Source organism: Pongo pygmaeus, chromosome 2 (assembly GCF_028885625.2).
Source record: "Pongo pygmaeus isolate AG05252 chromosome 2, NHGRI_mPonPyg2-v2.0_pri, whole genome shotgun sequence".
Classification (NCBI taxonomy): Eukaryota; Metazoa; Chordata; class Mammalia; order Primates; family Hominidae; genus Pongo; species Pongo pygmaeus.
The window spans coordinates 31587203-31610394 of record NC_085930.1 but is presented as its reverse complement, the minus strand read 5'-3'; positions in this window follow the sequence as shown (position 1 = coordinate 31610394).

Below are 23192 nucleotides of genomic sequence, written 5' to 3'. Positions count from 1 at the left end.
TAATCTGCAAGTACTACCACCATGTCTCTTTTAAATTAAAAAGTAGAGAAATTTGATTGATCTTGCCTTGAACTTAATGTGAATTGAGACAAATTAAATGCATCTAATTTATTTAATCAAGAGGTATACACTAAACCTGAAAGACTTATCTGAGATGTGGTAATAAATTTATATAAGCCTACTTCAGGTTAATAGAAAACGATTATTTTTAATCTGTATTTTCTTTACCTAGTGCACCTCCTCATAGTTTTTTATCTATCTGAACTCATTTATTGCATAAGAAATAATGTGTGGGGGTAAGGATAAGAAAAGAAGAAAGTAGAAATATTAAAGGTGTAAGTTACCTAGAAATTTGAGCTTGTCCAACTTAAATATTAATTCCTCTATGATTGTGCCAGTATATTTGCATTATTTTTCTAAAGTTGAATAGAAAGCAGCTAAGTGTAGATTTACAATTTCTGAAAATGACAAATAAGGTGGTTGACAAGAAAAAAGGTCTATTGACAGCAAATATCACAGCCAAATCACAGAATCATAAATGATTCAGGGTTCAATTTTTTGTTTTATTGTTTTTCCTTTCCTTTTCACTTTGGCAATATGCCATTTGTCCAATTCATTGTTTTTAATGACAGGGACAATTTATACCTTACTGACTCTACTCTCATTCTGAGTTAAAGACTAGTTCAATTAAATCAGGCATTTATGGAAAGCAGGATATTGGAGTAGCGGTAAAGCAAGCAGAGACATTGGTAGACTAAAAAATATATATATATATGAGACAACTATAGAAGTTTATACTCTGAAAACGTAAGACAGTTTTTCAGGTGAGTGAAGGCAGATGATTATATTTGAAGAATAAGGACAACCTACAGGACCAAAACTACATTGATTTAGCTAGTTAGCCCAGAAAGAAGGCTGGCTTTGCCCTCAAGATTCCATGAAGATTCCACTGTATCTACTATCGCCACCTCAACTGTTTCTCTGACTTACTGATAGTTCATTAATCTGGCCTAACTTTAGTTAATAGAAGGAGGGAGAAGGCAAAGACAGATAGACTTCAATAAGGGAGGTGGTCCTTTCTGTCTCACCTCTCTCTCTGCCTATTCATACATGCTGCTGATTTAGATACTACATTGCAAAAGGCCAAAGATCTGCAGATTTATCCCACTAAATATTCTTTTCTTCATTTATTCATGTTTCCTTATTTTTATTTTGTATTTATATAGAGTTGTACATATACGGGGGGTACATATGATATTTTGGTTCCTGTATACAATGTGTGATGATCAAATCAGAGTAACTGGGATACACATCACTTCAAACATTTATCTTTTCTTTGTTTTAGGAACATTGCTATATTCATATTCCAGTTATTTTGAAATATACAAATTATCTTTAACTATAATTTCCCTACTGTATTATCAAATGCCATAGCTTATTCCTTCTAATGATATTTTCATACCCCTTAACCAACTCCTCTTCATCCCTTCTCCTCTCTTTCCTTCCTAGCCTCTGGTAACCACCATTCTACTTTCTACTTCTGAGATCAACTGTTTAAGATTCTACACATGCGTGATATCATGCCTATTTTGTCCTGTGCTTGGCTTATTTCACTTAATATCATGTCTTCTAGGCTCATCTACATTGTTGCAAATGCTAACGTTTCATTATTTTTATGGCTGAATAGTGTTCCATTGCATGTATATATCACATTTTCTAGTCCATTTATTCATTGATGGACATTTAGGTTGTTTTCATATCTTGGCTATTATGACTAGTGCTGCAATAAACATGGTGATGCAGCTATCTCTTCAACATATTGATTTCATTTCCATTGGATATATACCTAGTAATGGGATTGTTGGATCATATGGTGATTCTATTTTTAATTTCTTGAGGAACTTTCATACTGTCATCCATATTTACATTCCCACCGACAATGTATGAGTTTCCCTTTTTCCATATCCTCATTAGCATTTGGGATTTTTTTTTGTCTTTTTGATATTAGGCATTCTAACTGCAACAAGGTTATACCTCATTGAGGATTTTATTTGCATCTCTCTGAGATGAGTGATGTTGAGCATGTTTCCATACACCTGATGTCCTTTCCATGTCTTCTTTTGAGAACTGTCTTTTCAGATCTTTTGCCTATTTTTAAACCAAATAATTTGGCTTTATGCTGTTGAGTTGTTTGAGTTTCTTACACTTTCTGGATATTAACCCCTTGTCAGATGCATAATTTGTGAATATTTTATCCCATTGTGTAAGTTGTCTCTTCACTCTGTTGTTTCCTTTGCTGTGCAGACACATTTTACTTTAATATAATCCCACTTGTCTACTTTTAATTTTGTTGCCTGTGCTTTTGAGGTCTAACCTAAAAATTCTTCATTTAGACCAATGTCCTGCAATGTTTCACCAATGTTTTCTTTTAGTAACCTCATAGTTTCAGGTCTTACATTTAAGTCTTTAATCATTTAGAGTTGATTTTTGCATATGGTGAAAGATGGGAATCTAGTTTTATTCTTTTGCATATGGATGTCCAGTTTCCCCAGCACTATTTACTAAAGTGAGTATGCTTTTCCAACAGATCTTCTCAGCAACTTGGTTGAAAATAAGTTGGCAGTAAGTACATGGATTTGTTTTTCTTGATAATCCAGAAGTTAATCTTAGGGTACAGTATGGTGCTCTAAATTGTCTAAATATGTCTAACGCTGGTCCCTCCTGTCCAAAAAAACAAGTTAATTAAGTTATTTTTATCTTCAACCAGTCATCTTTGTAAAATAATAGGACAAATAAATATCATCACATTTTACCTGATGCTACAACAACATTCATTTTTAGAATTTTAAAATATACCCAATAAAATGGTAAATATTCCATAATTTTATTCTTGTATAAGGGAAAAGCACCAATGAGGAAATCAGAAAAGCTATTTTGATATTGATTGTCCCACTAACTAGTCCTTCTTCCCCTTTGGATTTTAGATATGTCTGTAAAATGGAAGGATTAGATCACATGATCTATAAGTTATCATTATTATTATTTGATATGCAAGAGTTATGCATTTATACTTCACAATGCAGTCATCATGTCTGTTTTCATATGTATGATAAAGTCTTTTGCCTAACAAGTATCTATCCACCTCTATTCATCTCCGCTTCCTCGCTTCTGCTCCAGGCCAACATAATCTTCAATCTGGTTGACACAGCAGCTTTCTTACAGTTCTACATTTCTCCATTTGTGTCTCCTTCCAGTCCATTCCCCAGATAGAAGAAATAATAAATTTAAAACAGAAGTCGTACTATGTTAAACTCCATCTTAAAAGCCCTCAATGGTTTTCTGTTGCATTTAAATAAAATGCAAGAGAAGAATCTACAAGGCCCTGTAGGATACCCCCAGCACCCTCACATCCTGCTCCAGTCTCACCTGTCTCTGTCATGCTTTCCCCTTGCTCATAGTGCTCCAGCTACACTGGCCTGTTTCAGCTTCAACAACTCACCAAGATCTTTCCTACCTTGAAAGGTGTTTTCACATATTCCTTCCTCTACCTGACTCACTCTTCCACGCAGTATTCCCATGATTAGCCCCTCATCCCTGAAATTTCAGCTAACACATGACCTAAAATGTCACCTCCATAGATAAGCTTTCCTGATGTTTCTACCCCAAACCATTGTTCCTCTCTCTATTGTTTTCTAGCTCAGCATCTTACTTTGTTTGTTGATATTATCTACATTTGTAATTATTTTCCTTATCTATTTATTGGGTTTGAGTTTGACTCCCTCCCCCTTGTTAACCGTTTTTCTGTGTCTGTCCTTTTAGCATAACATCCTCAGCACATGGCCTGGTGTCTAGTACATATTAGACTTCAATAAATATTTGCTGCATGAATTAATAAATATGTGATGGAGTTGAGACTAAGTCTCTGTTTTCTTTTATGTAACACCTGTGAAGTGTGTGTATCATGTGCACAGATCCTTAGTACATAAAGATAATGACCTAAGCTGAGTTAATGGAAGGAGTAGAAGAAGGTTAACCCTAAGGTGGTTAACAAGAATTGCTCTCCCTGCACAGGTGTGGGGCAAATCTGCTCCATGTGTGAGAACTTGGTGCTCACCTGAACTCTGTTCTATATCTACCATTACATGCTCTTGTTTGAAGCAATCACTTCCAAGCCTTCTCTATAGTCTGCCTTTATCCTCTGCAGGAGGGAGAAAATATACGGGTAGAATAGGCAAGTCTCTCTTTTTAGATAGTGTTTTGCAAATACCTTTTACCTAACACAGAAGGTTAAGTAAAACAGATTTGATGAGAAACAAATGACGACTTGAATCCCACCCTCTGCACGTTGTGAAGGTTCCTTAGAAATAAGAGTGCAGCAGCTTCCTCCATATTCCTTCATAAAAACAAATCTGAAGTATTTCACAATTACTTCCCTGGGAAAATGCTCCTACCCTGACCCCCAAACCCAACATTTTAAATTCTGCCAAGTCAGGAAATTCTTTTTTTTAAACATCAGAGTAATTTCCTTTTTATCAGCTGGGTCAATTATACAATTACAGTGATTGACTAGTTTAAAAATGGAAACATGAACATTTTCTTTCATTAGCAGTTATTGATAAACAACTGCCATCTCATTACCATAACAAATTTCTTAGTCCTGTGTCTCTGGAAACTCATTTTGTAAATGTTTAATTGTGAGTTCTGACAATTTTTTTATTATTGAAAATCGGTTGATAATTTCTCATGGCAACTTGCTGCCAGTTTAAAGACTCAAAATTTTATTTCTCTTTATTCAGATGTGATATCAACTGTGGACTTTCATGCAAGTTGTTGAAAGCAAAAGCTACCAATCATCCCAGTGACCTAAATAGAATATTCCAGCTCTCTATAAATATGTATCATTAGTAGCCAATGATACATATTTGTATCATGTATACATATTTGTATAATGATACATATTTGTATAATGATACATATGTATCATTAGTAGCCAATGACACATCTCAACAGAAAATAGGTGTTTTGGAATAATTATGGTCTGTTCTGCTAGAACCCACTTACTTAGCAAAGTCTCCTGAAGCTTAGTACTACTCTTCAACTTGTTAATGCTGCAGATCTAGTTTTGTTTATCTACTTTATATCCAGAGCCCTATAGTGGCAGAAGAATATGGTAATTACTCATTAAATATCTGATGAATGAACAAATGAATCACATAAAATGTGAACTATCACACTGATTATAAAATCATTTCTACAGAGGATATAGATTGAAATTGTAAAATATATTTATTAAAAACTGTCGGATCATAAAGATCATTTATTTCAAATTCACTATTTTTGTAGGTGAAAAAGAAGGCCCGGAAAAGTTAAATAATTTGACCAATAATATACTTTGATTAACTAGAATTGGAATTCCAATTTCCAAGATCCCTTCAATTGCCCTCTATTTCAGGCCCTGAACACCAATACTATATGTTCAAGGTACTTACTATTAGTGCAAAAACATGGTTCTAATGCAAAGATGGAAATGTGAAGAGTAGAAGTTACATAAAATATGACAAACCTAAAGAAATTGAGGTCTATTGTAAACACTGGATGTCCTGATATAAAACATTTAAAACACCTATCATTAATTTTTAAGGTTTTCAAACATTATCCAATAGCTAAGGAACAGTAATATGCATTCATCTCAATATAAACGTAAAGAATTAAATCTCTTTCGCTGTTAATTTTCTGAAGTAAAGCATTTAATTTTCTTACATGGCCTCCTCCCCTGACGTAATCAAGGGCATAGTAATGCATGTCTATTGGGGCACTCTATATATCGAAAACACAAACACTTAACAGAGTCAATAAAATTATCAGCCACTTCATTTTAATGTCAATGACTTTTTTATTTTTAAACAGTATCCTTTAGGCTACCAATATCTCAATAAATCCATTTTTGTTTGCTGCTGCCACTGCTATTGTTGTTTTAATTAATTTGACAGTAGTTTGTGGCAGGCATTGCTACTGTTCATAGATAATCAGTTCCCCTCTCCTTTAAGGTGCCTGGAAAGATTCCCTAGAAGGTAAGCAGTGAACAGAAGTGGTGCATGCCATTTCCCTGTAGAGGCATTCAATTGCTAGGACCCAATTTCCTCTTACATTTCACCTGCCCCAGCAATTATGGGCTCCATGGTCAAAAACCTAGAAAAATGCCCCCCTTCTTCAAGACCGACATTACATATAAGCATACTGAACACATTCATAATCTCTGCAGAGGAAAAAAAAACTGTTTAACACAGTATTCATCAATTAATTTGACCCCAAACTTTTTCTTGTCTAACATTTCTTCTTCCTTAGAATTATCTTGGACAATAGCTGGCTATGCTTTAGACATTGGTAATTAACTTAGTAGAGATTAATTAACAACCAACTGAGTACAAAGATAGGTGCTTGGAGAGTAGGTTGAAGAGTTGACCACTAGCCATTGACTGTTTCCATGTGGAAATGACATGAAATGCTTCCAGTGGTATGCCTAACTTCAAGGGAATTCTTCTAGGTACCTCAAAGCAGAAAGAAATTAGATATCAATACCTGTCACAAACTGCTTCCAAAGTTTATTTTTGAAGAGCGTGGTGATGGGGGAGATTTCTGATACTAGTAACCCAAATGATAATGTTTCAAAATAGCAATTGAAGAAATTAAATGCCACAGTCCAGTAAGAAGATGGAAACTACACTAGTAATTTGAACAGGGAAAATTTAATGTAATGAATTATTAGCTAATAAAAGGTGATCACTGGAAGGGATAAAGAGGACTCTAAAGAATGCAGAATGAACAAATGCTAAACTGCTACATCTAGGACAGAGGGAGGGCATTAAAGGAGCAAACTAAAAACCCACAGAAGGACTCCAGACACCCAAGGCTGTAAGTTAGACTTTGTGGAAGAGGGTGTAGCTGTGGTCCACTGGAGGAAGCAGAAGTTTGCTGGGGTGCCAGCAGACTGGACCTGGTCTGCAGGAAGCTATCTGTTGGGGGACAGAAAAATTCACTGCAAAATGAGTGCCACAGGGCCTCCCAAAGACTACTGTCAACCATGCAGTGAGAAGAAAAGATAAAGCACACTAGAAGTTGAAAAAGAAGCCCCTTCTTCTGCTATGTTTTAAAGTGTCTCTCCAGCCTCCTGTATTGATAAGCCTAACGTGGAGCCAGCAGGCAAAGAAAAAACTGTATGGAGTCCAGCTATAAAAGCACAAAGCAGTGCAAAGAGGGATGTGTGTGGATCTGAGAGACAATAAATTGATGACCAGCACACCCAGGAAATCCCAGGAGAAAAAAAAAAGAGAGAGAGGGAGAGAAGGAGGGCTACTGATACCGAAACCACAAACCTGCTATAGACTCACGATCCATTTCTCAACTCAGCCCTCCATGTAGAAATAGAAGCCTAATTTGAAGCACACAATAGCCTTTAAATTACATGCACCTATAAAAAATTTCCTGGGGAGACGAATCACAGCATTCTTCACGTTTTCGAAGAAGTTTATAGCCCTATAAAGATTAAGAACAACTGAAGTAGAGTACTGGGCAAATATCTAGGTAAGTGAGCAAAAAGAATTTTTGCGTGTCAATTACTCAAGACTCTACAGAGCAGGCTTATGAAAGTAACTCTTAACCAAATTTTAAACAGTCATTTCTCCAAGGAAAGGTTAGAGAAAATAGAGGTGACTCTAACAAAATTTAGAAGGAATAAAATCAAAGAAGTTCAGATTCTGCAGACAAAATATCCAGGCTGAATGCCTTCCCCATTGCTCTGGACTTCCAGCTGTTTTTGGATACCTGTCCCAGGGTTTTGCATAATTTTTTCCGATGGAATGATTCCACAAGTGCAAAATTAGAATATATTTATTATTTTCCTTGGACAATTGTTTTTTACATATAATAAAATTGAGCCATTTTTAAGAGCAGCATGTACCACAAGGAAAAAACTCAGACCACAGACTGTTTAGGTAGGACCCATTTTTTAAAAAATGAAATTTAAATTCCTCTCAAATGAGAAGAATATCTTTCTTTTCTGTGACACGCTGTTACTTCAGCCAAATCTCTGGAGAGGTTTGGAAAGTTCAGAAGATTATTTCTTCCCTGAGGCTGAATGTATTTTATTGTGGATTACTAAGGCACCACAGACAAGGAAAGAAAATGGATTATTTTACACTTTGCGGAGCCAACTCATATGAAATTCTGCAGGAGAATTTTAGGAAAACGTGCATCTCCATGCTCCAGAGAAGAGTATGTGCATTATATCTTTTACTTTTCAAATGCAAAGACATTTTTAGACTTAGTTACTCTTTAGATTCATACATTTACCGGATTCTTTTACTCAAGAGACTTTTCATATTGTCCTGTAAAATAGGGTATTTTTATTCAATTGCATGGGACTCAGAGATTTTTACATTTTTTTATAGAAATGCCCCCACTTTCCTAAATGACATATTCCTGAAAAAGGTTTGAAAGTCAAACAGCTGATATTCGATCAATAGACATATACAGTATAATATTTGCTATATTCCCATAGTCCAAAAATTTTATGAACCCCAAAAGTATCGTTCCTGTAGTCACTGCTTCCCTCTTGGACACAGACAAGTCTAGTGGATGGGTGTAAGACAGCTAGACAAAAGTCTCTCGTATAAGAGCTTTACATTTAGTAAGACCCTCATTCCTCAATAGCTCAAACTCTCGGTTTCCTTTGTTTGAAAATAAGCTATATACATGTATACAGAGACATACATGCATATGTATACATACACATACTCCTGTTTTAGGACAGGCCAATCCCAATGAAGTAGAAGAGTCTGGCACACTCATTGGCCTTTTAGATGATGCTGTCACTTCAAGAAAATGAAATTAACCTTATTAATGTGTTGGGTAACAGAGTGTTTAAATTTGCAGTCAAATGCTCTACCACTGAGCTTTACCCTGTGGGGTGATTAAATTTGCTTAAATTTGCTCTGGAGCCAGATTATCTAACATATAGCCTAGCTCCATCTCCTACTATCTGTATAACCTTGGTCAAGTTACTTAACTTCTTCACGCCTAAATGTTCTTATCAGGAAAATAAGAATAATATAAAGCACTTACCTGATAAGGTTGTTGTGAAAGTTAGGTGAGCTATTAGGAATAAATGCACTTGTGCTTCTACCCAGCCTATGGTGTGCCCTTTCTATGTTAGACAGTGGTGGCAGTAGTAACAGTAGTAGTGACAGTAATGGTAGCATTTTACCATCACATACTACCGACATGAATGTTAATGGCACTTGTTGGAGTAGCCCACCTCGGACTCCCAAAGTGCTGGGATTACAGGCGTGAGCCACCACGTCTGGCCTAAGCTTTTATTATCTAATTTTAAACTCATGCAAATAGATATAATTAGTAAGTTAAACAATTACAGGACAATTCCATGTTAACTGTCTATCTGAATTAAGAACTAGAACTGTCCTAATATAGCGGAAACCACCTCTGGGCACCTTCTGATTTCATCCCCTGGCCTGACCTCCCCACTCCTACTAAAGCTAATCATTATCCTGATACTTATTTTATTTTTAATCATTTTACCACATACATATATATGTAAAAACACATTTTGTAGGGTTTTTCATGTTGTTTTACTTTTTTAAATGGCAGCAAACAATATGAGGTCCTCTTGACCTGCCCCTAACATTATGTTTTTAGGATTCTTTCATTTTTACTGCATATAAATGTAAGTTATCTATTTTTTCCACCACTGAGTCTATACTGCAATCTATCCATTCTATTGCAATGAATATTTGTTTCCAAATATGTGTCCCATGAGCTATATATTCAAGAATGACTCTACAGCTTAGGATATATATGTAGAGATGCTGGTTGTAGAATGAGCACATCCACCTGTACTGGATAATAACAAGTTATTTTTCAAAATGATTATGTCAATTTTCATTCCTGCAGTAGTTTATAATCCAATCAATCTGTATCCTTACCAACTCTTAGTACTATCAGTCTGCTTAAATTTGCCAGTTGGACCACTATAAATTAATTTTTTTGACTATAATTTATATTTTCCTAATTACTAATGAGCATGAGCATCTTGTTGTTATATGTATAGACCATTTGCATTTGCTCTTTTGTGTAATATCTGTTCAAGTCTTTTGCATTTGTTCTATTTGGCTGTCTTTTTGTTATTCATAAGAGTTCTTTATATATTTTAGACAATGTCGCCATGTTGTACAATTTCAAGAAGTACATTCTCAAATCCAGAGGCTGCCATTTACTTAGAACAGAATGCAGTTGTCCACCTTGAAGTTGTGTAATGCCAATTTCTTGGCAGTGCAATGTTTTACATGTCATATGCTACAAGTTTGTTCTCCAAGTTTGTGGCCCATATTTTTGCTGTCTTTATGGCCCATATTTTTGCTGTGCCTCCTGGTGCACAGAAGTTCTTCAATAATTTCAATGTTTACTTCTTCTATTTGATGTTGCTAGTAGTTTTGTATCACATGCAAGAAATCTTTTCCTATACCAATGCTATAAAGACATTTTCTTATACTTCTAAACAATTTAAAGTTTTGCATTTCATATCCAACTTTTTTAATCCCTCACAAATTGAATTTTGTGCTTTGTGTGAGAAAATAATCCAGTTTCATTTTTTCCATATGTAATATTTCATCATTTTCCCAATGATATATAATGTCACCTCTATCATACATCAATTTTTCATATGCACTGGATCTGTTTCTGGGTTCACTAGTCTGTTCAAGTCAATATGTTCATCCTTACTCAATAATATACTGTCTTAATTACTATACCTTTCAATAAATATTAATGTCTAGTAGCACAGATCTCCCCACCTACTCTATTTCTGTAGGAAAGGCTTGGCTATACTGGGCATCTCCCCCTTATATATTTTAGAACTAGCTAATCAACTTTCTCAAAACAATTGGTTGAGTTTTGAGTAGAATTACATGGGATCTATAAACCACTTTGAGGAGGACTGATGTCTTTACATATTTTGAAGTATTTTCCATAAGAGTCTTGCAAATATTTTGTTAGATGTATTACTAAATATCTTTTTATTTCTCATATAAATTATTTCCATATTTTTAAATATATTTCCATTTGTATATTTCTCTATGTCCAATACTCTTAAATTCTGCTATTGAGTTTAACAATATGTAATTATGTGGTATATTCTATTTAGATAGATGCAACTATTTAGATTGATACAATATCTATTTAGATAGATACAAGTATCTAAATAGAATACACCACATAATTAACACATTGTTAGACTCAATAGCAGTATTTGCAAATACTAGTAGTTTTATTACTGCCTTTCCAAGTCTTATGAGTTTTTACATAATTCTTCTTTTATTTATTTTCCTGTATTATTACACTAACTGGAATCTATTGCACAATGTTGAACAGAAGCGGTAAATAGTGGGCATCTTTGTCTAATTAAGGTTTTTCACTCTATTTAAACAAGGAGGCAAATTTAATGTATTGATACAGTGTAAATTATAAGCAGCAAATTAAATACTAACATCTTGAATGAGGAACAGCAGTCAGAGAAAGGTGTAGCTGTCTAAAATCAGTTGCCAAAGACACAAAGGGATGAAAATTCCTTTTTATATTACAATAGCTTCTGAGAGCATCACAACATTGGAGTCCAATATGATAATTGGATAATTGATGATTAGAGCAATGGCTTTCCTTCTCTTTATTCTTTGCTAGTTTCTCCTTCTCTGGTAATCCTTTAAGCACTAGAGTCTCAAGGACTGTGCACTGGTCCCATACTTTGACCACACATTGGCCCTCCAATCTCACCTGTATGCCTAAATTCCAAAATTTAAATCTCCAATGCTAATTACTTCTCAAGACTCCTGAGTTGTGTATCCAATTGCCTAACTGACATCTTTTTTAGATGTCAAATAGGCATGTAATTTAATTTTTCCCACTCTATGATCTCAGAAAGTGATATCACCATCCACCAGCTTTAAAGTAAAAAACCCAGGAGTTACTCTTAATTCTCATATTTTTCTGATCTCGCATTGATAATTAACAACAAATCTATTGATTCTACCTTCAAAATAAAAAAATGACGCTGTCCATCTTGTACAATCTTGGCCATTATAGGCCAAGTTGTCGTCATCACTCACCTAGACTACTCTAAGAATTTCCTCATTAGATTTCCAGCTTCTATTCTTGGTCTTCTCTGATCCATTTCCCACACAGGAACCACCATGCTTTCTTAAGAGAGAGAGAGAGAGAGATGTATATATATGTATGTATATATATGTATATATGTCTGTGTATGTATATATGTATGCATACATATATATGTATATGCGTATGCATATGCGTTTATATGCATACATATATTTTGAAGTATTTTCCATAAGAGTCTTGCAAATATTTTTTTAGATTTATTACTAAATGCCTTTCGGTTATTTCTAACATAAATTGGAAGATATATATATATCTTAAAATATACATACATCTTATATATATATACATACATCTATATATACACATAAATCTATATATACACATACATATATACATACATATATGTATATATACACATACGTATATGTATATATACATATATGTATATATACATACATGTATGTATATGTATATATGTATATATGTGTATATATGTGTATATACACATACATGTATACATATACACATACATGTATGTGTATATGTGTATATATACGCATACTTGTATACATATACACATATACACGTATGTGTATATGTGTATATGTGTATGAACACATACACAAATGTGTATGTATGTATACATACACACGTGTGTGTATGTACATATAGATGTATATGTACATGTATGTATGTATATGTATGTATGTATATATCTACATACATATACGTATATATGTATATATCTACATACATATATGTATATATGTATATATCTACATACATATATGTATATATCTTAAGATATTTATATACATATACATGTATGTGTGTCTTAAGATATACATGTATCTTAAGATATACATCTTAAGATATACATGTATCAAGATATAGATGTATCTTATACATGTAAGATATACATGTATCTTAAGATATAGATACATATACATGTATGTGTATATGTTTATATGTATATGTATATATACATGTATATATATGCTTTCTTAAGATATATATATACACATACATGTGTATATATGTATGTATGTATATGTATGTGTATATATATGCTTTCTTAAGATATATATATCATGTGTGTATATTTTACATATATATATATATATGATCACATAAATCCCTGCTTAAACTCTTCAGTGTTATTTCATCATAATTAAAATAAAACTTAAAACTCTTACTGGTCTAGGACAATAAGTCCTGTATTATCAAGCCCCCAGCTTCCTTTCCAGCATCATCCTCTACCAGTCTTCCTTTGACAACTATCCTTCAGCTATACTCATCTTTTTACTGCACCTCAATCATGTTAAGCTTGTACAAATCTATATTAGCCAGGGTTCTTCAAAGAGACAGACCAATAGGATGGATGGTTGGATAGATTAGATAGATAGATAGATAGATAGATAGATAGATAGATAGATAAGAAGACATTTATTGGGGGTAATTGGCCTATGGAATTATGGAGGCTAAAAATTTCTATGATAGGCGATCTGCAAGCTGGAGACCCAGGGAACTTGGTGGCCTGGCTCAGTCTAAGTGTGAAAGCCTCAGAAACAGGGAAGTCCAGGTATAAATCTCAGTCTGAGGTTGAAGGCCTGAGAACCCAAGGGACTGCTGATGCAAGTCCCAGAGTCCAAAGGCTAGATACCTGGTGTTCTCACATCCAAGGGCAGAAGAAGAAGGGTGTCTCAGCTCTAGGTGAGAAAATATTTGCCTTTCCTCTGCCTTTTTGTTCAATCCAGACCGTCAGCCAACTGGAAGCTGCCTCACCTTGGGAGGGTGTGTCTTCCCCATTCAGACCGTTTACTCACATGTCAGTCTTCTACAGAATCACCCTCACAGACACATCCAGAAATAAGCTTTACCAGCTCTATAAATATCCCTTAACCCAGTCAAGTTGACACCTAAAATTAACCATCACGCCATCTTAGGGCCTTCTGTTACTATTAACTGGAATACTCTTTCCCCTGATTCACACCTAAGTTTAAAAATGTCATTTCAACAGAGAGGCCTACATTAACCATCCAATCTAATGTAGCCACTCATTTGTCCTCCATCACAGCAAACTATTTTAATTATCTGCTTATCACTAAATGTTTGCACTTTTGTTTATTCATTTATTTTGAGAAAGATATTCTTTAAAATTCATTATTAAGGAAATGAAAAAGCAAATTATAGTCTGGGAGAAAATATTTGCAAAATACATATATGCTAAAGAACTTGTATCCAGAATAGATAAGTATCTTACAACAAATAACCCAATAATAAGTGAGAAAAGTACTTGAACAGACATTTCACCAAAGAAAGTATGCAGATGGTCAGTAAGAACATGAAAATTTGCTCAATATAATATAGTCATTTGGGAAATATAAACTAAAACCAAAAAATATCATTATACACTTACTAAAATGACTGAAATAGACTAACAGTACAAAGTTCTATTGAGGATGTGGGGCAACTAACTCTCACACATTACTGATGGAAATGTAAAATGGCACAGTCACTTTGGAAAACAGTTCAGTATTTTCTTATAAAATTAAATATATACTCACCATACAACCCAACAGTTCCACTCATTAGGTAACTACTCAAGAGAATTTAGAATGTTTGTCCTCCCACAAACTTGCACTTGAATGTTCATAGCAGCTCTATTCATAATACATACAAACTAGAAGCAATCCTGGTGAATAGATAAATAAATTGTAGTCAATCTAAACAATGGAACACTAATGAGCAATTTAAAAGAACAAATTACTGAGGGGAAGGGAACAAAAACATAGATCACAGTAATGATGGTCAAGAGAATAAGGGAAGGAAATTGATTAAAAAATACATGCATGAGCCATAAAAAATGATGAGTTCATGTCCTTTGTAGGGACATGGATGAAATTGGAAATCATCATTCTCAGTAAACTATCGCAAGAACGAAAAACCAAACACCGCATATTCTCACTCATAGGTGGGAATTGAACAATGAGAACACATGGACACAGGAAGGGGAACATCACACTTCAGGGACTGTTGTGGGGTGGGGGGAGGGGGGAGGGATAGCATTGGGAGATATACCTAATGCTAGATGACGAGTTGGTGGGTGCAGCGCACCAGCATGGCACATGTATACATATGTAACTTACCTGCACGTTGCGCACATGTACCATAGAGCCTAAAGTATAATAATAATAATAATAATAATAATAATAATAATAATAATGATAATAATAAAAAGAAAAAAAAGAAAAGAATTGACAGGAGAAAAAAAATACATGCATGAAGAAATTTGGGGGATGATTAAATGTTCTAAATCTTGATTGTGGTGGTAGTTATGTAAGTAAATACATTTGTCAAAACTAATGAAATTATACATTTTATAAGATGAATTTTATCGTATATAAATTATACATCAATAAACATGACTTTAAAAAGTGGTCACTCTGGCTGAGCACAGTGGCTTATGCCTGTTATCCCAGCACTTTGGGAGGCCGAGGCGGGAGGATCACTTGAGGCCAGGAGTTTGAGAGTAGCCTGGCCAACATGCTGAAGCCCCGTCTCTACTAAAACTACAAAAATTAGATGGGTGTGGTGGTGCGCACTTGCAATCTCAGCTACTCAGGTGGCTGAGGCATGAGAATTGCTTGAACCTGGGAGGCGGTGGTTGCAGTGAGCTAACACGCCATTTCATTCCAGCCTGGGTGACAGAGTGAGACTCTGTCTAAAAAAAAAAAAAGAAAAAATTAAGAATAGTCATTCAGAAAAAATTAGTTGAGTAGCTCTGAACCATCATTAAAAAACTGTTTAAAAATCTATAACATAAAGTATCTAGTGCATTTTATATAATTTTTATTAAAAATATTTTTACTAAAAAATAAAATATTTAACAAATAATAATTTGATTAAATGAAAAGTATACATATATGCAATACTTTATTCTCTAACACTGTTAGGTATATATGGTCATATTATACATAATATGCATGTATGTATACCCACGGAAGTGTGACTACAAAATAGAATGGTTTTCATGTGTAACCTGTGGAAGGCAATTTCATTACTTTACATGCTTCCCATGTATACTCCCTCCGTGCCATTCTTATTCTCAACATCTTTGTTAGGCTTCTCATAATTCTCACCTTACTTCTACAACAGCCTCCACACCTTCATAGGTCTCCTTTATTTTAGTCTACCTCCACATTTCAAATTAATCTCACACATACAATAATCTACAATGAGTTTCCATTAAACTCTAAATGAAATTTAAGCTCTTTGTTCTGAAATTCAAGACCTTCCTAAATCAGACCTCAAACCTGTTATTTAAACCTTATCTTTACTTCTTGATCCACAGAAAAGTATACATCACTTAGATGAATGATACTTCAGGAGCAGTTCACATCATTCATTTTCCTTCGAAGGCCTCCCCCAATATTGTCAAAAATCTGTCCTTCCTGCCCAACTCCCTGTATCTTATGCTAATACTCATTGCCTGTATTTCTCAAGTGAATGAATGTATGAATGAACGAAGTATCACTTCTTCTATTATATTTGCCTTAGTCTCCAAACCAGATATTTCTCCTTCCTTTAATAAACTATGAGCTTTTCTGTATTTTTTCTTATTGTATTTGACATATTTCCCTTACATTGCCATTAAAAGTAGACGTCTCATTCCTCATACCAGAACATATCTACTTATTTTGTGTAATTTTGTTTCACTTATCTTCGTCTCCACAGAGCATCTAGTTTCACATATAGTATATCCTCAAAAACAATTCTTAAAAGCATGTGTAGATGTTTAACTAAAAAATACAAAGAACACAATTCATACAATGAGGTTGTATCATGACTGCTAAGGACTTCGTAAAATTATAAGAGGCTGCCCCTCTTAGTTCAAATTCAAAGTGAGTTGCACCATGAAATTGTTGGAAGGCACAAATTTTTATGACAATTAACTTATAACTTATTTAAAACAATATGCAGAACAGTAGTTTTGAGCTCAATTACATTGACCATGTGACTCATCTGATCTTTTTTATGGAGGTCAATAGCTCAGACAACTGAATAGGAAAGATGCAAGTAAAAATGAATGATATAGTATGTGTAGTAGGTAATCAGTAATAGCCTTTGTTTCATTTCTGCTTTTGTAATATGTAAAAAATTATCCTATTCTAATGAGTAAAGATATTAATTCACAAGGTAAAAATTATTTTATTCATTATGTGAAAGGATAATGGGTAACACTAATTCCTTGTATTAAGACTTTATATTTATCTTCCTTGTATGTGTAATTACAATGGTGCCTTTTTATGCTTTCTTGAAAGATATACTTTTCTTCTGTAGGCACTGAACAATATTCCATTACCAATATGGACATTTACCAATCCTTAATGATCCAATAACATGGAAAATGCTTGAAATGTTCTTTGTCAATTAAGTTAACTTTTATAAACAGCTAAATAATTTCTAGATCATATCATTGAAAACATTATTAAACATTACAAGCAGATCCGAAGAATGGAAAGAAATAAATTTTTATATATTGCACATATGACAGAATTAAGAAACTTTTATTATGATATAGCATGCTTTTTAAAAAAGTTTATTTTTGTTGGGCTATGGAGAAACTACTCTGTAATTGAAATATATCGTTAAATACTTAGAAATTGTGTCTAGTTATGGTATTCTAGTAAACTGAGACTTTTGTAATTAAGGCTTTAAGCAGGAGGCAGTGTCCACCTGCACCTCTAGGTTAGATCTGACTGACAAGAGTGCCAATTCATATAAATGCATAGCAAATGCCAGATGAGAAAGAGCAAGAATTCAGAGAGGTACGCAAATAAAGACGATTTTCCGTGAGAGGGGAAACAATAACTACTTTACCAAGGTCAAAAGCCATATAACTTTTCTTAATGGTTTTCTGCTTTCTACAACTGAAATCAGAAAGGAACATAGTACTAAGAAACTGAAAAACCAAACAGATGCATTTTCTATGAAAGTATTAAATCGTTGTTAGGAGGATTAAATCATTGGTAGGAGGATTAAATCGTTGTTTTAAATCGGTAAGACTTCAGGAGTTTCGACCTCTAGCGGCGCTCTCAAAATCTGAACACCATGAGAGAGTGGTACATAACCCAGTTTGAGTAGGATACTCAAAGCAAGCTAATCTTTCTAAGGATGAGAAAAACAAAACTATATTAAAAAGTATTTAACAATAATTCAGTGTTAGTAAATACAGAATCAAATGGGTTTTTGTTTTAAGCTAATTAAACCCTTGTTCTAAAATAATATGTAATTTATTTTGAGTATATACACTTACCCAATTCAAAGAGATAACTACTTTCAGGAGATTTGGAAATAAAAGAGATGTGTTGATCCTTTATTAAGCGCATTGTGAAGAACTTTCTGAGAATGCTTCGCTCTAGCTTTTAGGTGAAGATATTCCATTTCACAGCATAGGCCTCAAAGTGCTCCAAATAACCACATGCAGATTTTACAAAAAGAATGTTTCAAAACTGCTCTTTCTAAAGGAAGGTTCAAGTCTGTGAGTTGAATGCACTCAACACAAAGAAGTTTCTGAGATTGATTCTGTCCAGTTTTCATGTGAAGATATTTCCTTTTCCAGCATAGGCCTCAAACCGCTCCAAATACTCACTTGCAGATTCTACAAAAAGAGTGTTTCCAAACTTCTCTATCAACTGGTAGGTTCAACCCTGTGAGTTGAATGCCCTCATCACAAAGAAGTTTCTGAGAATGTTTCTCTCTACTTTTGATGGGAAGATATTTCCTTTTCAAACATAGGCCTCAAGGTGCTCTGAAAAAACAATTGCAGATTCTACAAACTTAGTGTTTCAAAACTGTTCTATCAAAAGGAACGTTCAAGTCTGGGAGTTGAATGAACACATCACAAAGAAGTTTCTCAGAATGCTTCTGTCTAGTTTTTAGGTGAAGATATTTCATTTCCCAGCATAGGCCTCAAAGCGCTCCAAATATCCACTTGCAGATTTTACAAAAAGAGTGTTTCCAAACTGCTCTTACAAAAGGAAGGTTCAAGTCTGTGAGCTGAACGCACTCATCAGAAAGAAGTTTCTGAGAATGCTTCTGTCTAGTTTTTATGTGAAGATATTTCCATTGCAAGCATAGGCCTCAAATCGCTCCAAACATCCACTAGCAAATTTTACAAAAGGAGTGTTTCAAAAGTGCGCTATCAAAAGGAAGAGTCCACTATGTGAGTTGAATGCATAAAGCACAAGGAAGTTTCTGAGAATGCTTCTGCCTAGTTTTTAGGTGAAGATATTTCATTTCCCAGCATAGGCCAGAAAGCGCTCCAAATATCCAATTGCAGATTCTACAAAAAGAGTGTTTCCAAACTGCTCTTTCAAAAGGAAGGCTCAAGTCTATGAGTTGAGAGCACTCATCACAAAGAAGTTTCTGAGAATGCTTCTGTCTAGTTTTTAGGTGAAGATATTTCTTTTCCCAGCCTAGGCCTCAAAGCGCTCCGAGTATCCACTTGCAGATTCTACAAAGAGAGTGTTTCATAGCTGCTCTTCAAAAGGAAGGTTCAAGTCTGTGTGTTGAATGCACTCATCACAAAGATGTTTCTGAGAATGCTTCTGTCTAGTTCTTACGTGAAGATATTTCCTTTTCCAGCTTAGGCTTCAAAGCGCTCCAAATAAACACTTGCAAATTCTACTAAAGGAGTGTTTCAAAACCGTTCTTTCAAAAGGAACATTCAACTCTGTGAGTTGAATGCACTCAATGAACAGAAGTTTCTTAGAGTGATTCTGTATAGTTTTCATGTGAAGATATTTCCTTTTCCAGCATAGGCCTCAAAGCGCTCCAAAAATCCACTTGCAGATTCTACAAAAAGAGGGTTTCAAAACTGTTCTATCAAAAGGAAGGTTCAACACTATGAGTAGAATGCACTCATCACAAAGAAGTTGCTGAGAATGCTTCTCTCTAGTTTTTATGTGAAGCTATTTCCTTTTCCAGCGCATGCCTCAAAGCGCTCCAAATAGCCACTTGCAGATTCTACAAAAAGAGTGTTTCAAATCTCTTCTATCAAAAGAAAGGTTCAACTCTGTGAGTTGAATGCACTCATCAGAAAGAAGTTTCTGAGAATGATTCTATCTAGTTTTCATCTGCATGTATTTCCTTTTCCACTAGATGCCGCAATCGCACCAAATATCCACTTGCAGTTTCCACAAAAAGAGTGTTGCAGAACTGCTCCATGAAAAGGAATGTTCAACTCTGTGAGTTCAATCCCCACATGACATAGAAGTTTCAGAAAATGCTTCTGTCTAGTTTGTATATGAAGATATTTCCTTTTCCAGCATAAGCCTCAAAGAGCTCCAAATATCCACTTGCGGATTCTGCAAAAACAGTGTTTCAAAACTGGTCGATCAAAAGGAACGTTCAACTCTGTGAGTTGAATGCACTCATCACACTGAAGTTTCTGAGAATGCTTCTGTCTAGTTCTTACGTGAAGATATTTCCTTTTCTAGCTTAGGCCTCAAAGCACTTCAAATAAACACTTGCAGATTCTACAAAAGGAGTGTTTCAAAACTGCTCTATCAAAAGGAAGGTTCAAGTCTGTGATTTGAATGCACTCATCACAAAGAGGTTTCTGAGAATGCTGCTGTCTAGTTTTTATGTGAAGATATTTCCTTTTCCTCGCATAGATCTCAAATCGCTCCAGATATCCACTTGTAGATTTTACAGAAAGAGTGTTTCCAAACTGCTCTATCTACAGGCACGTTCAACTCTGTGAGTTGAATGCACGCATTGTGAAGAACTTTCTGAGAATGCTTCTCTCTAGCTTTTAGGTGAAGATATTCCATTTCACAGCATAGGCCTGAAAGTGCTCCAAATAATCACCTGCAGATTTTACAAAAAGAATGTTTCAAAACTGCTCTTTCTAAAGGAAGGTTCAAGTCTGTGAGTGGAATGCACTCAACGCAAAGTAGTTTCTGAGAATGCTTCCGTCCAGTTTTTATGTGAAGATATTTCCTTTTCCAGCATAGGCCTCAAACCGCTCCAAATATTCACTTGCAGATTCTACAAAAAGAGTCTTTCCAAACTTCTCTATCAGCTGGTAGGTTCAACTCTCTGAGTTGAATGCCCTCATCACCAAGAAGTTTCTGAGAATGCTTCTCTCTAGTTTTGATGGGAAGATATTTCCTTTTCCAACATAGGCCTCAAGGTGCTCCGAATAAACACTTGCAGATTCTACAAACTTAGTGTTTCAAAACTGTTCTATCAAAAGGAACGTTCAAGTCTGGGAGTTGAATGAACTCATCACAAAGAAGTTTCTCCGAATGCTTCTGTCTAGTTTTTAGGTGAAGATATTTCATTTCCCAGCATAGGCCTCAAAGCGCTCCAAATATCCATTTTCAGATTTTAGAAAAACAGTGTTTCCAAACTGCTCTTACATAAGGAAGGTTCAAGTCTATGAGCTGAACGCACTCATCACAAAGAAGTTTCTGAAAATGCTTCTGTCTAGTTTTTATGTGAAGATATTTCGTTTGCCAGCATAGGCCTCAAATCGCTCCAAACATCCACTAGCAAATTATACAAAAGGAGTGTTTCAAAAGTGCGCTAACAAAAGGAAGAGTCCACTATGTGAGTTGAATGCATAAAGCACACAGAAGTTTCTGAGAATGCTTCTGTCTAGTTTTTAGGTGAAGATATTTCATTTCCCGGCATAGGCCTCAAAGCGCTCCAAATATCCAATTGCAGATTCTACAAAAAGAGTGTTTCCAAACTGCTCTTTCAAAAGGAAGGTTGCAGTCTGTGAGTTGAGAGCACTCATCCCAAAGAAGTTTCTGAGTATGCTTCTGTCTAGTTTTTATATGAAGATCTTTCCTTTTCCAACATAGGCCTCAAAGCGCTCCAAATAAACACTTGCAGATTCTACAAAAGGAGTGTTTCAAAACAGTTCTATCAAAAGGAACGTTCAAGTCTGTGAGTTGAATGCATTCATCACGCAGAAGTTTCTGAGAATGCTTCTGTCTAGTTTTTACGTGAAGATATTTCTTTTCCCAGCCTAGGCCTCCAAGCGCTCCAAATATCCACTTGCAGATTCTACAAAAAGAGTGTTTCATAGCTGCTCTTTCAAAAGGAAGGTTCAAGTCTGTGTGTTGAATGCACTCATCACAAAGAAGTTTCTGAGAATGCTTCTGTCTAGTTCTTACGTGAAGATATTTCCTTTTCCAGCTTAGGCTTCAAAGCGCTCCAAATAAACACTTGCAAATTCTACTAAAAGAGTGTTTCAAAACAGTTCTTTCAAAAGGAACATTCAAGTCTGTGAGTTGAATGCACTCAATGAACAGGAGTTTCTTACAGTGCTTCTGTATAGTTTTCATGTGAAGATATTTCCTTTTCCAGCATAGGCCTCAAAGCGCTCCAAATATCCACTTGCAGATTCTACAAAAAGAGTGTTTCAAAACTGTTCTATCAAAAAGAAGGTTCAACACTATGAGTAGAATGCACTAATCACAAAGAAGTTGCTGAGAATGCTTCTCTCTAGTTTTTATGTGAAGATATTTCCTTTGCTAGCACAGGCCTCAAAGCGCTCTAAATAGCCACTTGCAGATTCTACAAAAAGAGTGTTTCAAATCTCTTCTATCAAAAGAAAGGTTCAACTCTGTGAGTTGAATGCACTCATCAGAAAGAAGTTTCTGAGAATGATTCTATCTAGTTTTCATCTGCACGTATTTCCCTTTCCACTAGATGCCGCAATCCCACCAAATATGCACTTGCAGTTTCCACAAAAAGAGTGCTGCAGAACTGCTCCATGAAAAGGAATGTTCAACTCTGTGAGTTCAATCCCCTCATGACATAGAAGTTTCAGAAAATGCTTCTGTCTAGTTTGTATATGAAGATATTTCCTTTTCCAGCATAAGCCTCACAGAGCTCCAAATATCCACTTGCGGATTCTGCAAAAACAGTGTTTCAAAACTGGTCGATCAAAAGGAACGTTCAACTCTGTGAGTTGAATGCACTCATCA